The sequence below is a fragment of the Panicum virgatum genome, chromosome 9K (assembly GCF_016808335.1).
Source record: "Panicum virgatum strain AP13 chromosome 9K, P.virgatum_v5, whole genome shotgun sequence".
Lineage (NCBI taxonomy): Eukaryota > Viridiplantae > Streptophyta > Magnoliopsida > Poales > Poaceae > Panicum > Panicum virgatum.
This window is the reverse complement of record NC_053144.1, coordinates 16676552-16691002: the sequence shown is the minus strand read 5'-3', so window position 1 is coordinate 16691002 and position 14451 is coordinate 16676552. Positions and strand designations below refer to the sequence as shown.

Below are 14451 nucleotides of genomic sequence, written 5' to 3'. Positions count from 1 at the left end.
CGTTCGAGTTCTTGCTTGTGTTCTTCGTTGCGCTTGCAGGGATTAGCCTTCTTGGCGAGGTCAACCGGGTTGTGACACGGTTGATAACCAGAGGAGTTGTGGTGCTAAAATTGCTGAATTCGGGTCTTAAGATCTGAAGCCAGATCGGTGTGTCTCGCTCCGCCTACAATGAGAGTTATCCAGAACCTGACGGCAAATTGGTAACCCTCGTCCCCATCAGCTAATAATACAAATACTCTCTATATATTGGCTCCTCGACTACTCGAGACTCCCAGCAATAGCTGCAGCAACAAATTACTTCTCCCTTCCCCTGGCGAAATGGACATCAGGATCCTGTTTCTTGCCATCTTCTTCCTCGCACTCCTCCTCAAGCTCATCAAGAGCTACATCACGCCCTCACGCACCAAGCCATCGTCGGCGCTTCGCCTCCCGCCGGGGCCATGGCAGCTGCCGCTCGTCGGCAGCCTGCACCACCTCCTCCTCTCGCGCTTCCGCGACCTGCCCCATCGGGCGCTTTTGGAGATGTCCGGAGCATACGGGCCGCTCATGCTGCTCCGCCTGGGCTCGGTCCCCACGCTGGTGGTCTCCTCCGCTGAGGCCGCCAGGGAGGTGATGAAGACCCATGACCTCGCCTTCTGCAGCCGACACCAGAGCGCCACCATCAACATCATCAGCTGCGGCGGCAAGGACATCGTCTTCTCCCACTACAACGAGCGCTGGCGCGAGCGCCGCAAGGTGTGCATGCTCGAGCTCTTCAACCAGCGGTGCGTGCTCTCCTTCCGGCCCATCCGGGAGGAAGAGGTGGCGAACCTCCTCCGCTCCATCTCCGGCGAGTGCGGCAGCGGCGGGCCCATCAACGTCAGTGAAGGGATTTGCCACGCGATAAATGACATCGCCGTGCGCACGGCCATCGGAGACCGGTGCAGGTACCAGGACGAGTACCTGCGCGAGCTCGACGAAGCCGTGCGGCTCACCGGCGGGTTCAACCTGGCCGACCTGTACCCGTCCTCGCCGCTAGTGCGCCGGTTCAGCGCCGCCGCGAGGGACATGGCAAGGTGCCAGAAGAACATGTACCGGATCATACAGAGCATCATCCAGGAGCGCGCAGTCATGCCGACGCCAGAGCGAGATGAGGACCTTCTCGGTGTGCTCCTGAGGTTGCAGCGGGAAGGTGGCCTGAAGTTTGCTCTCACCAACGAGATAGTCGGCACCGTCATTTTTGTAAGATGATAAGATCAGCTTATCGAACATCCTCCAATGCACACAATACTTTCCTATGCACACAAACTTTTTTCAAATTTAGTGTGAATCAGCAGACTAATTTTTCAAATTAATCAATGTATTGCAGGACATATTTTCTGCCGGGAGTGAGACGTCATCAACCGTGCTGCTGTGGGCGATGTCTGAGCTTGTTAAGAACCCACAAGTCATGCGCACGGCCCAGGCAGAGGTGAGGGAGACCTTCAAAGGGCAAGACAAGCTAACTGAAGGTGACATGGTCAAGCTAAGGTATCTGCATCTGGTGATCAAGGAGACTTTAAGGCTTCACACGCCGGTACCACTCCTGGTCCCCCGAGAGTGTCGCGAGGCATGTCAGGTCATGGGCTACGATGTCCCAAGAGGAACCAAGGTGTTTGTGAATGTTTGGGCAATAGCAAGGGACAACGAGCGCTGGCGAAGAATTCAGGCCAGAAAGATTTGATGGTAGCGACATTGATTTTAAGGGCACTGACTTTGAGTACACTCCGTTTGGAGCAGGCAGGAGGGTATGCCCCGGCATCATGCTCGGGCTGGCCAACGCGGAGCTCTTGCTTGCTAGTCTTCTTTACCATTTCGATTGGGAGCTGCCGGACAGTGTCAAGTCGGAAGAACTTGACATGACAGAGGACTTTGGTATAACGTTGAGAAAGAAGTCCAAGCTCTGGCTGAAGGCTAAGCCACACATTAATGTTATAGGCGTATCAAACTAACCGGTTGATCTCTGCTGTGAACTATATTTTCAGATTGTGTCTATATAGTCCATGAATCTTTGCTACTTACGTAATTTGTTGCGATAAAGAGTGATGTATAATATTGTATCAGTTTGTGCCACAAGACAGTAAATGAATGCATAGTTTGGTCGTGTGCTTATGTTATACTGATAAATTCAAGTTTTCTTTTCTTCTTGTTGATGAAACTAGAATGAATAAGACATCAAGAGCACATCGATCAAGCACACATCAATATCAATAGCTAATGCTTGCTAACCTGCTGCAACTTTACCACTTCTTCTATTGGAAGTGGCCTCTAAGCTTCTGTGGCATCAATCTGAGGAATGTTGAGTACTCTATCCTGCTTGTGATGAGTGAATTGTCAACCGTGCGGTGTGATCGTGCGCTTGGTCTTTGGCTTGCAGGTACACGGGCGTCGAGTGTCGACGGGGAGATGCCGTGGAGGTGCTGTGGCCGATGGACCGTACGGTGAACGGCGGTGAAGGGCAGCCGGGACCGGAGCTCGGACCGGGCGGCAGCTGTGGCGTCCACTCCTGGATCGAGAGCGCAAGCGGTGACGGAAGGCGAGTTTCTTGGTTTGCGCCACAAAACTAAGGAGGCGGACGGCGGTTGAAGACGCCAAGTCGTGGAGGCACGGGCGTCAGTCTCGGGACTGACGGAGGCGACGGACGTCGACGGCGTCTAGGGCCTCGCTGCGGGCGAGGAGGTGACGGGCGTCGGGCGGCGTCTAAGGCCGTCAGAAGGCCGAGGCGGGAACGGCGTCTAGGGCCACGGCGTGGAGGCGGGAATCTTCCCGCGCGTGAGGTTTTGGCGGTTTTCTTAAAACCGGCCACCTACCCGGGTTTCGCGGACCCTCCAAAACCGCGGACCGGATTTTCGTCGACGTGGCGGCATCGCAGCAAAGACTTCGAGTCGAAGAAAGAAGCTCCGCCGTCGATCGAGGCTGTACAGCGGGGTGCTGCTGCCCGACCGGTCTGACCGGTCACCTGGACCGGTCTGGCCGCAGCCGCCAGGTATAAATACCCCAACCAGCCCGTGGTTGGGTGAGGCTCTTGAGTCCTTTTCGGTTTTTCCTTTCCCCTTCCTCCTGCTCAGGTTAGGGACAAGGTCTCCAATGCAAAAAGGGTCTAGATTATAGCTAGTCTCTTCGTTTTAAGAGGGTGGATGATGGGTGGAAGGCTCTAGCTGTTGTATAGGTGAATTCCTCGTGATTTAATGAATGAAATTTGGTTAAGATTCACTTGTGTGTGCTGAGCATCTCGTCCTCCCTTCCTCCTTTGCATTTTGGATTCAATTCTCCTCTTTTGGTGCGATTCTTGTTTGGAGGAGAACAATCCTTGTCTCCGTGGTTTAATGAACTCTTTGCAATGATTCTTATGCATCTAGCCTAGTGCTCCACCCACTGGAATCATGAGTTCTCACAGATTGGCGATTTCGTGTTCTTGAGAAAACCCCAATCCTCTTCGATTCCCCCTCGATTTCTCACGATCTGTTGATCCTTCGGGAGAGATCTTTTGGGGATATGTTCATGGGGTAGTTACGACGCTTTCCTCCAAGTTTGATGAGATTTGGACTTCGTTTGCTCAAGATTTGCGATTTGGAGTTTTTGTTCGCGGGCTGTCTGGGAGCAACCGGTCTGACCGGTCTGTGAAATCGGTCTGACCGGTCGGCATTTTCAAATCCCAGCCCGACCGGTCTGACCGGTCCGAGCAAGTGGTCAGACCGGTCTGACTCAGCAGAGCCGCAGTTTGAGAAGTTTTCTTGTTTGCTTCCGTTTTGGAACTTGGGTCTTTTGGCTTTGAGATAGCTTGTCCATAACTATTTTCATTGACCTAGGTTCGAGGGTTTGCGGTGTATTGGGATATAGGCCGACAGGTTTAAATTTCAAAGAAATTTTGATCGGCTCCCATTCACCCCTTCTGGTCGCCAGTTTCGGTCCCACACAATCAATCTTGAGAACAACCAACTCCAAGCTCCTGTCAGACGCCAATCTTCCTACTGTATATTAGCTTTTTTAGCTCAGAAAATCTAAACCGAAAGGCCTCTCCATTTAGTCTTAAAAGGAGAGCCCTCAATCTTTCTTAAAATGAAAAGTATAATCTCACCAGATTTTCAAAAAAGGAAAGTTCTCATTTTTATCTTAAAAATAATTTTAGAATTCGTGTTAAGAAAGTAACACAGTGGATCGGAGGCGAAGAAGAAGACAATGCGGTTTTCTCTTTCCTTTTTTTAAGCAAAGATAATATAGGGGTGGACCCGGTGGCAGGGACGAGGACTCTCGCCTATTGTTTATCTAGAGAGCGCTCTCCCCCTATCAGCCTCAGTTGAAGTACCGTCAGTTGGCTAGGATTACATAACTGTTATTAGTTTTGGTTTAAAGTTAAATGAGCAAATTCAGTCATATTTAGAGCCTGCTTGGTTGGATGTCAAAAGATGGACATGCCAAAACGAGGACATGACAACCTTTTTTACTAAAATATTGGCAAGTTTAGAATAGCACTTGGTTATGTAGGTTATTATTTTTCACCTTCAACCAAATAAGTGCTAAAATTTCTATGCTTACCCATATTTTGGTATGTCATATTTTAGAAGCAAAGGAGTCAGACCTGCTAGTAAGCATCGTCAGTAGAGATAAGGGCTGATGAAATGCGCACTATAATGATGTGACGTGTACGGAAGCATGTATTTTTATTGTACCATTACTGTCAGCCTAGATCATCGAATCTGGTAGTGGGCGATGATTATTATGGCCATTGTCAAACATTTAACGCTTGCTGGGCATGCTTGTGTTCTCTTTTGACAAAATAGCTAAATTCATCCCTAAACTATGCGGTCCGGATCAATTTGGTCTCTGAACTATACAAACGTCCAATTTAGTTCTTGAACTATCCTAATTGGCCCAACTTCAACCTTGAATGTGACGTTGCACATCACGTAGGCTACTCCAATCACCGCTCAGTTAGTTTGGAGTATGAAATGTCCTTTTTACCCTCCATCTATAAAGCAGACTTAACACAGACAGCTTTCAGTATGCATCGAGCTGACTGAAAGCTGCATGTGTTAAGCCTGCTCTATAAATGGAGGGTAAAAATGATATTTTATACCCCAAACTGACTGAACGGTGACTAGAATAGCCCACATGGCGTGACACGTCACATTCATAGATGAAATTGAGCTAATTATAATAGTTCAAGGACTAAGTTGGACGTTTTTATAGTTCAGGATCCAAATTGAGCCGAGACCCATAGTTTAGGGACAATTTTGACAATTTTGCCCTCTCTTTTTCCATATATATATCCAACAAACAGAAAACTCAAGATATATTTTATTGAACAACTGAATGCTTATTCTTGGTTCTAACAGTTGGTTGTGCAGATGTCAATATCCTTAGGATATTGACGATTATATCTAATAGTTTTCTCTTGAAAGATTCGGATTTTATATGTCATATTCGGATTGAGAATTTTATTTGGATTCACAGGCACAAGGTATCTATGTATGCTCTACGTTACTGTGCACCTCAGTCAAGGTGCGTTCCAATTTTATGATTTTTAAACTGAGTTTTATGGAATAATGGTGATGTTTTTGAACCAGTACATTCTGGGAAAAATAGCTAGAGGGCACCGATAAAATATGGTTTTCTTTGTTATAGGTCATTAATAAAAGATATCTTTATCAAAAAAACAATATAATTTGATGCTTATTTACTGATGGACATTATGGCTTATATAATGTCCTGTTTGGAACTTTGGAATTGAATTCCATTCTAATAATCATAATTTAGATACAAATCTATTAAGCTAATATCATTATATACTGTATGTTATGTGCTATAGTTCTACATAGAGGAGTGAGCCAAAGACCATACTATAAGTTATGGTAGAAACATAGCTTGGTGGTGTATATAATCAATTTCCATCTCTCATTCTATGAATTTAGGATAGACTTATATGTAAACTTTAGAAAGTGGTGGTATCTTAAATTCTAAGACATAAATAGTATAATTTATTAAGTAGATTTCAATTCCTCCAAAATGAGAGGATTCAAACTGCCCCTAATAATATTTTCTACTCAAATAGGACACAAAAGCACTCGTAAAAGACAAATATACCCTTCCTCTTCAGTCTTCACCATGCTGCCGCGCCGGTGGTCTGCTCCGCCGCGCTCAGTTGCTCCCGGCTTTGTGCACCTACATCGAGCCCAGCTCATCCCTGACAAATGCTTGCTGACTCCATCCTCTTCCCTACCGCGCCGTGCCGGTCGGCATCATGCTAGGCTTCGGGTCGCGCTGTCCGATATGCTGCACGCGCTGGTGCCGGCTGACCGGAAATAATAGGAGTCGCACGTGTAGGTGGCTATCAACTGCTAGACTATATGGATTGACTAGGCATAAATCTAGCGGGTACAACTTCACTGACTAGGATAAACCGTGGGTGTTCCTGAGTACAAGAACGAGAGAGAGATGTGCAAACCAGAGGCTTCAGCATTGTTGGCCATGGAGATGTTAGATTTATGGGCTTGGCCCATATAAATAATCCTAATAAATCTCAAAGACTCATTAGCGCTAAGAGGAGGTACACCATTTATTAGTCCCGTATTGCTAATGGACGAGGGTGTAAGGGGTTTTTCTCCCTTTAAATACGGATCACCTCCCTCATGGAAAAAGTGAACCATAGATCGCTATACGTGGAGTCCCCAAGGTTTGGGAATTCATAAGAAGATCTAATCTGAGTTAGAGTTTTGCCTCCTCTCATTGCTGCGCCGCCACCGTAGTCTTCTCCATCCCGAGCGCCGGCGTGCACCGGCGAACAGAAGAGCAGGTCTCCAGAACCGCTCGCTCTTGTGATCCTGCACCGGGAGAGGGCGAATAAGGTTTTTGGGAAGCGCTAAGCGCGACTGCTCATCTTCTTCGCCACGGCTCGTCCTCCGTCCAAATTAGGAGCTGCGGCGAACCGTCGTCTGCAACGCCGGTTGCTGCGCTCCGTTCGAAGGACCGTCTTCGTCTCGTCTGCACCTTTCGTCTTCCTGGCGGCTCCCGCACAATACGTATTTTGTGATCAGATCTGTTTCATAATCATGTTTTCTGAGATCATGTTTATGATATACGTACTGTCTAGTATGTTAGAGTCATGCATGATAGGTTTAATTCTTGTCATGATAAATATAGTTCGGAATTTAAACTTACAGTTATCTATTTTTCCAACAGGAGACGCTGGGGTCGGTGAGGCGGAGCTGATGTCGTTGTCCGGAGTCGTGGACGAGCCGGAGTCGAGGACGGTGAAGCAGTGGCGAAGAGGACGGCGATGCACGGCGGCGGCGGTGGCGCTTCCCGCTGCTCGCAGTGCTCCCTCAGATCGGGTGGGGCTAGGTGTGTCGGTGGGGAAATGGCGGCGACAGTCAACCTCGTGCACTGCGCCCCGGCCCCCACCTTTTCTACATAGCACTGTGCAGCGGGGGCCCACCAATCACTGATTGATTGGGTGCCCCCGATCAGGGCGCAAATCAAGGGATTGACCCTACCGTTGGGCTGGGCTCGAGATCAACTCTAACATCAATCTGTCGCAGAAGGCCTGGCGCAAGCTACTGCGCATATGCAGCAGCCCAATAGCCAACGTTTGCATATAGATGCCCAGCACAGAGAGCTTAGAGCAAGCTCAATGTATATGAACCAACTGGTCTATATAGATGGGTCCCACGGCAATGATCTATAGTTAAATTGTAGCTCACAATGTATATGGACCAACTGGTCTATATATAAGGGTCCCACGGTGCTAGGTGGAGGGGCTTGTCGCCAACTCTCTTGCTGTTGCACACCTTGAAATCTAGGAGGAGACTGGCCATATGGTGGACCAAAAGAAAGTTCTGTAGGAAATTGAATGCTCCAAAGGAAAACTAGAATTGGGGTGTAGGTGGTGAGATTTGGCCACTACACTCTGAGTATTGGGTTGGAGAGCCTTGATTGAAGATGCTTGAAAAGTTTCTGGGTGGGGGCTCCATTATTGAGTTTTAGGGTTGAAAATCTCAAGTTGAGGTGTGGAGAATGGAGCTCAAAGTTTCAGTTTTGTAGGCAGGGAGGAGAGCTCAAAGTTTCAGTTTTGTAGGCAGGGAGAGGGTTCAGCAAAAGGCATGTACAGGAGGCCAACGCCTAACGACCAACACCCAACGGCTACCATCCGAAGGCCAACAGCTCTTTCTTGTTTATTGCTGTATGCCAAAGCTACAGTGTAAATACTATTTTTTACTACCTTCTGGGCTGCCCATAGGACTATGGTTAGCTTTTAGCTATGGACTGTTTATGGATTACCTCCACAATATACTAGCTACCTAAGATAGGGAATATTTAATTCTTTATGGACTGGTTTTGCTAACATTGTGGTTGCTCTTAGGCTAATCTCAGTGGGAATGTCATGAGAGTGTCATGAACACAATATACCAGCTACCTAAGATAGGGAATACTTAATTCCTTATGGACTGGTTTTGCTAACATTGTGGTTGCTCTTAGGCCAATCTCAATGGGAATGTTATGAGAGTGTCATGGACATTAAATCTACTAACATGTACTAATAGTATGAGGAGAGAGGAGAGAGAAGTATTATGGCCCATAACACTCCACTAGCACAGTTTTTAAGATTACAATCTAGGTAACTGTGTCGATGACACTCACATTAAAACTAGCCTTAAGCCATCCACAGCGTGGAGTGTTGCCAGAAAAATACCGAATCCCACAGGGAGACAAACAAGCATCACCTTACTGTGCTGCAGCGTGTACATTTTTGGGCACCGCAGCTATCTAAAATCTTGGGACTCACATCAAATAAAATAACCAGCGTTCGTTGGCCATCAGTTCCCTTTCGTGCGAGGAAAAAATCTCCCCTTTCATCTGTTCATCTTGAGGCAGAGTGCAAAAACCCCAAATCGATTCCTCTAGTTCTGCGTCTCCTCCTAATCTCTTGCATCAGCAAGCCAGTTGCTTTCTCCCGCATCTCGTCGAGTTCCTTCTCGGGCCACAACAAGGCCCTGCACGGCCGGCCCTGGCTGGCGGGCGTTGCAAACTTGCAATGTAGCAAGAGCTGCGGGTGTTGCAGGCGGCTCCAAGCAAGAAGACGGAGCTCATGGAAACGGGGTCAGCGATTTCGAGCTTAAGCTGAGGTGGCAGAAAGAGAAAACGTAAAAGGTATTAAGCAAGCGACTGTTTACTCGCTAGCTTATGGCGCGTTTATTCAGGCGCCTTGCTACCTTAAGAAATGGGGGAGGCCGCCGCCGCCACGCAGGCCAGATCCGGCCCCTGCTCGCCGGATCTGGCCCAGCGCGGAGGTGCGACACCAGGTGTTGTTGCAGCCACGCCTGCGCCGCCGTGGGGCTCGCCATCGCTGTAGCCTCAGGCTCGCCCATTGTGGGCCGCCGCAGGCCACCGACGCCGCACGCCGAGCACCGCCGAGCCTCGCCGCGCGCCGCCTTGCGAGGGAGGAGAGCGTGTCGGCTGAAGAGGAAGAGGGAGAGGGAGAGAAATGTGCGACCAAACTCTAACTCCATATATTTATATGGTCGAAAGTTCTCGGGCCTCGCCTAGGCTAGTTGGGCATCAGCCTTTTCCAAGGCATGCTTTTAAGATGTCCGTCTCCATAAATCTATTAACTGAGTTGTTTGTTTTAAAACAATCATCTCAGTTAATTAATATTTAATGATGCATATCTTGGTTAATTAATTTTGCGATGCGATTTAATTCTATAACCGTCTCGGTTAATAAAAAATGACCACCTCAGTTAATATTGGCCATTAACCAAGGCGGTTGTTTTTCATACAAACTCGAAAGGCTTTTTTAAATATCACGATTAATGTTTTTTAGTAGTGTCAATAGCAAATTACTGCTGCCCCTGCTCCACTATACCTTAGTTCTACAATGCTACCGTGTTTACTTCATGCTCGTAAGAACAATAACCCCTGGCAAGAGCCCCACTTAGACAATTTGAACGAAGATTTTGATGACTAGTTCTCTTGGCAGCACATTGTAAACAGTTTTTTTTAAAAAAATCTTTACTTGTCTGATTTTTTTTTGATAGATCGAAGACAACATTTCGCTTATAGGTAACGAGGGACCGAAAAGGCGACCAGAGAGGGGGTGAATGGGAGCCAAATAAAAATTTTACGACCGGAAGCGATTTGGTCAAATCCCAAGAGTACACCCAAACTCTCGAGTCCTAGGAGACGTGTGGAGTATCTATGAAGGAGTTACACCAACACTAAACACTCCTAGGAACAAAGTGTGAACAAGTGCGGAAGCATACGCGAAGAAACAGCGCAAGAAACAGCACGGTATAACTCACCGGTTGATCCGACGCACAGATTAGAACAACATCGGTTCAACCGATGAGCAGAGCCGGCAGCAGAGAGAAAAAATGAGCACCGGTTGATCCGACGGATGGGTTTGAACAGCGTCGGTTCAACCGGTGTTACACACCGGATGATCCGGCAAAATCAAACACCAACGCCGGTGCAGTTGTCCAGAGATACCACAAACCTGAGATTCCAAGCACCGGTTAAACCGACGTAACGAAAATTCGAACATCGGTGCAGTTGTCCAGAGACACTGCAAAACGAATCACACTGAACACTGGTTGAACAGATGCTCAGAAATTTCTATACGTCGGTGTAACGAATCAAACAGCAAGCAGAGTAGTACTGGCTCGGTCTCACCGGTTGAACCGATGCACAAGAGAGAAAATGCACCGGTGCAACCAGACGCAAAGCATAAAACCCTAACGTGCGAAAAACCAACTCACCGGTTGAACCGACGCAATATATCACAAGCGTCGGTTTAACCGGTGATACGTAGAAACTCAGCCCGACGCAGAAACAGGTTTTTTAGCCCGCGATCTTTGGAAAACTTGGTGATTGGAGGATCAAATCAAGTCAAAAATTCCCCAAATTTTGCAGGCATGATCACAAAGGACTTGTGAACCTACCTACCAGAGGAATCGAGGAATCGACGAATCACTCCAAGGTTTGGGAGGAATCGAGGAAATTCCGAGCAAAAACGGGGTTTTCTCTAGAACTCAAAAACTTCGAATCGAAAGAGCTCGTGAATCCTAGGCGTTTGGCACTAAGTAAAGAGCGATGGATTCACCTCAATGTAACATCCGTAAATTTCACCCCAATAAATCACTCATTAAAAACAATTTTAAAACTTTGCAAAAATCTTCTTGAGCTCATTTTCTTTCCATCCAAAAATATTCTCTTCCAACCTACCACATCTTTCGTTCATTTGTCTTTCCATCAGTATATAATCTTCTCTCTAAAATATCCCTAATCACTTCTTTCACGTGTACGTGCCCTCATGCACAAGCACCAACTCCCTTTTATCTGAGCTCTGGCACAAACACGGCATGCAGCTTGCACGCGTGCAAACAACACTTGAACACAGCACGCACGCAAGCGAAGCACTAGCATCAGCGTGCGTGCAACACACCCACGCGCTGCACGCGCGTCCCTGAGCCCCACGCGCACCACGTGCCCAGGACGTCCGGCGCGCCGCTCGGCCCCTGACCGACCTATCTTGTTGTCCTGTGCCGCCTCGCCGCTCGCGATGCCGAGCGCCATCAATGGCTACCCGGATGCTCGCCGCGCCGCCCGTCGTCCGGCGCAGCACACACCCGTTATCCTTGCAGCGCGTCCTTGCACAACTCCGCGTGCAGCTCGCCAAGCCAGGGCCCCCTTTGTCGTGCTCCTCTCTGGTACGCACATGCAGCAACGCTTAATCGCATGCATGCTGCAATTAGCTAGCACCGTCAAAGATCAGCGCCCTCGCCGGTCTTTGACCGGCCTCGTCGCCAGCGCCGTCAAGTACAGTGCCGCGGTTGGCCGCACATACCCGGCTGCATCCCCCTCCCCGGCCTATAAAATGCAGCGCCGAGCTCTCTTCCCCGCCGCGCCACCCAGTCCTCACTGTCACCGAGGTTCCCCGCTCTGCTAGCTAGACCACCGCTCTCAAGAACCAGAAACTGTCCTCACTCTCGAGTGCTTCCATGTGAAGGTGAGACCCCTAGCAGCCTCTCCACCCGCAGCTCCATCCACATCATCATCCCCATCACAGCCGCCCTCCAGAGTTGAGCTCGACGAGCTCAGGAAGCCACGACCATGGCTGCCACGCGGCCGGAGACGACTTGCGCTTCCCATGCTCGAAGCTGCCAAACCGGAACCCCCTCGGCCCCCTCTATCTCCCCATAACCTCAGTTTCATTTTTAGTGGCCCGTGCTTTCAATTATATTAGTCCATTTTCGGAATTAATTAAACACCCAATCTTATAACTCCAATATCTCATCCATCCAAGCTCCGATTTAATCAATTCTTTTACCTATATTCCCATAAAATCATACACTATCCACTCCTCCTATTTTCATTCCCCGGTGAACTCATTTGATTTTATATATGTGCTTGTTTGTATTTGTTTGTTGTTGTGCCGTTCTCGTCCGTAGCCGACGGAGTGACTGACGAGGAGAACGCCGAGGAGTTCGCCGACCAGTACCGCGAGCTCGAACCCGAAGGACAGTGCCATGATCAGGACTTCCCTGAAGGCTTTGAAGACGGCAAGTTCAATCCCGCCCTTTGATGCATGCTTTTGTCCCAGTTTTTATAAACACAACCTATTGGCCTGTTTTATAAAATTGCATATGTTTTGACTGCTGAAAACACGGTTGGATAGCCACCCCTTGATTTGTTAAAACCATTCCTTGACCACCTAGATTAATGTCTGAATGTGTTTTGTTTGGACATTAATCGCTGCTAGAACGCTTAGGATCTTATACACAATACAACTTGTTTTATAAAGAAAAGGTATGTGTGTGTGGGAAGGGATAAAAGTGGAATTTTCGAAAGATAAGCTTAGACGGGATGGATGGCATTTCTGTGTGATTTGCCAATTGGTGTGCTTGTGTCTGTGTGGCAGAGCAAGGAAGGGAGATATCCATCTTGTCACAACTAAGGACCGAGTTGGTGTGTCATCTCACCTAACTCCACTATGGTGCAAACCACTCGACCGTTGAATGGGCAACGGCTTAGCATAAACCCCACTAGTTAGTCTGATAGCCATCAGGAGAGCTGAGAGCAACGGGTGATCAAGGAGAAGGGATTAGCTCTGTGTGACTTATGCCCCGGTTAAAACCTCTGTGATAGGTCAATGACCCCTTGGTGCATCCCGTGATGGCTAGTCAGGTCTAGCTAAGGTGGGTAATGGCTTTGTTGGGATCTGCACCGACACTAAGGTGATCGAGTTGCGGTACCTCTGCAGAGTTAAGAACCTATTCGAATAGCCGTGCCCACGGTAATGGGCGAGTTACGGTGTGGTCACATAACTAGTGTTTATTGTGGGATGGGTTGGCGTGAGTTGTTTCGGAAATGTGTCCGGCAGTTGTGCCGTGTGCTACGGCGGATGAGGAGTCCGGTAGCAGTTTAAAACTTGGATCCTGTGTGGATCAACCCTTCGTGTTACTCGGTACAAGAAAACTAGTTTTGGAAATGTCATTCTTCCAAATGAACCCTTGCATAAAATATTGCTTTCCGCAAAAGTAAACCTTAACCTTATCCTTGAATTACCCTGTGCATTATACTCTGTTTATTCCCCCTCCGTGGGTGTGGTTGGACTTGCTGAGTACGTTTGTACTCACCCCATTCTCAATTTTTATAGAGGAAGACCCAGACTTCGTTCCTGACGACGTCGAGTAGGGTACCGTCCTGCACCCAGCCTTGCCTGTGGATTAGGGTCACCCGCAGGAGATACCGCATGGCGCAAGACTCTGATGACCCTCTTTTTATATTTAATATCATTGTGTGGGTGTGGGTTGTAATCCTCGCGATAGTGGTGCTTCTCTGCTCACTACCGCATAGAGTTGTACGGTGATGAACCATCTGATGTAATAAATGTGTCATCAGTCTCCTAGGACTGATGTTTGTATCACATTTAAGTCTTCTCTTATGAGGGGATGCTTCAGGTGGTATCAGAGCCGTAGGTTGGCCGTAGGACGTGACCCCTAGGAGCGAGAATCCTTTTCCAAGCCTTTCCCATTAGGTCCAACCATGTTTAACCTCATAGACCGTTTTTATACAAAACAGATTCACCTAATCTTTGTTTTTCAGATGGCTGAGGAAGGATGGACCCAGGGCAATTGTCAAGCTGCACCTGGCTTCCCCAGCCTCTTGATCAACGCCCTGGAAAGCCTTGGCGTCACGGAACGCACAAGGTACTAGAGCAGAGAGTACGAGCACCATGGTACCCTCCGCTGCAGGGTGATTCTAATCATCGCCAGAAGTGATCGCTACCCCGATATCCAGCCATGGCGAGTGACCGCTACAGGGTTTAGGCACCAAGACACCTATCCCTTGGCCGTTAGAAAGGCGCTCCGTTACCTGTGCCGGATTTTTGAAAGACACCTCGCCTCCACACCAATGAGGTTCTTTCCGCCGGCCA

The 14451-nt window shown here is 48.4% G+C and overlaps 1 long non-coding RNA gene and 1 pseudogene across 1 annotated transcript; one reads left to right on the top strand and one right to left on the bottom strand.

Annotated features, from left to right (window-relative positions):
- Positions 1-293: 293 nt before the first annotated feature.
- LOC120650433 lies at positions 294-2135 on the top strand (annotated as a pseudogene).
- Positions 2136-6648: 4513 nt separating this feature from the next.
- On the bottom strand, positions 6649-9494 carry LOC120650435. Its single transcript, XR_005665601.1, has 2 exons — positions 9228-9494; positions 6649-9080 (listed from the first exon to the last, which is right to left on the bottom strand). It is a non-coding gene; the product is annotated as an uncharacterized LOC120650435 (long non-coding RNA).
- Between the last annotated feature and the right edge of the window lie 4957 nt (positions 9495-14451).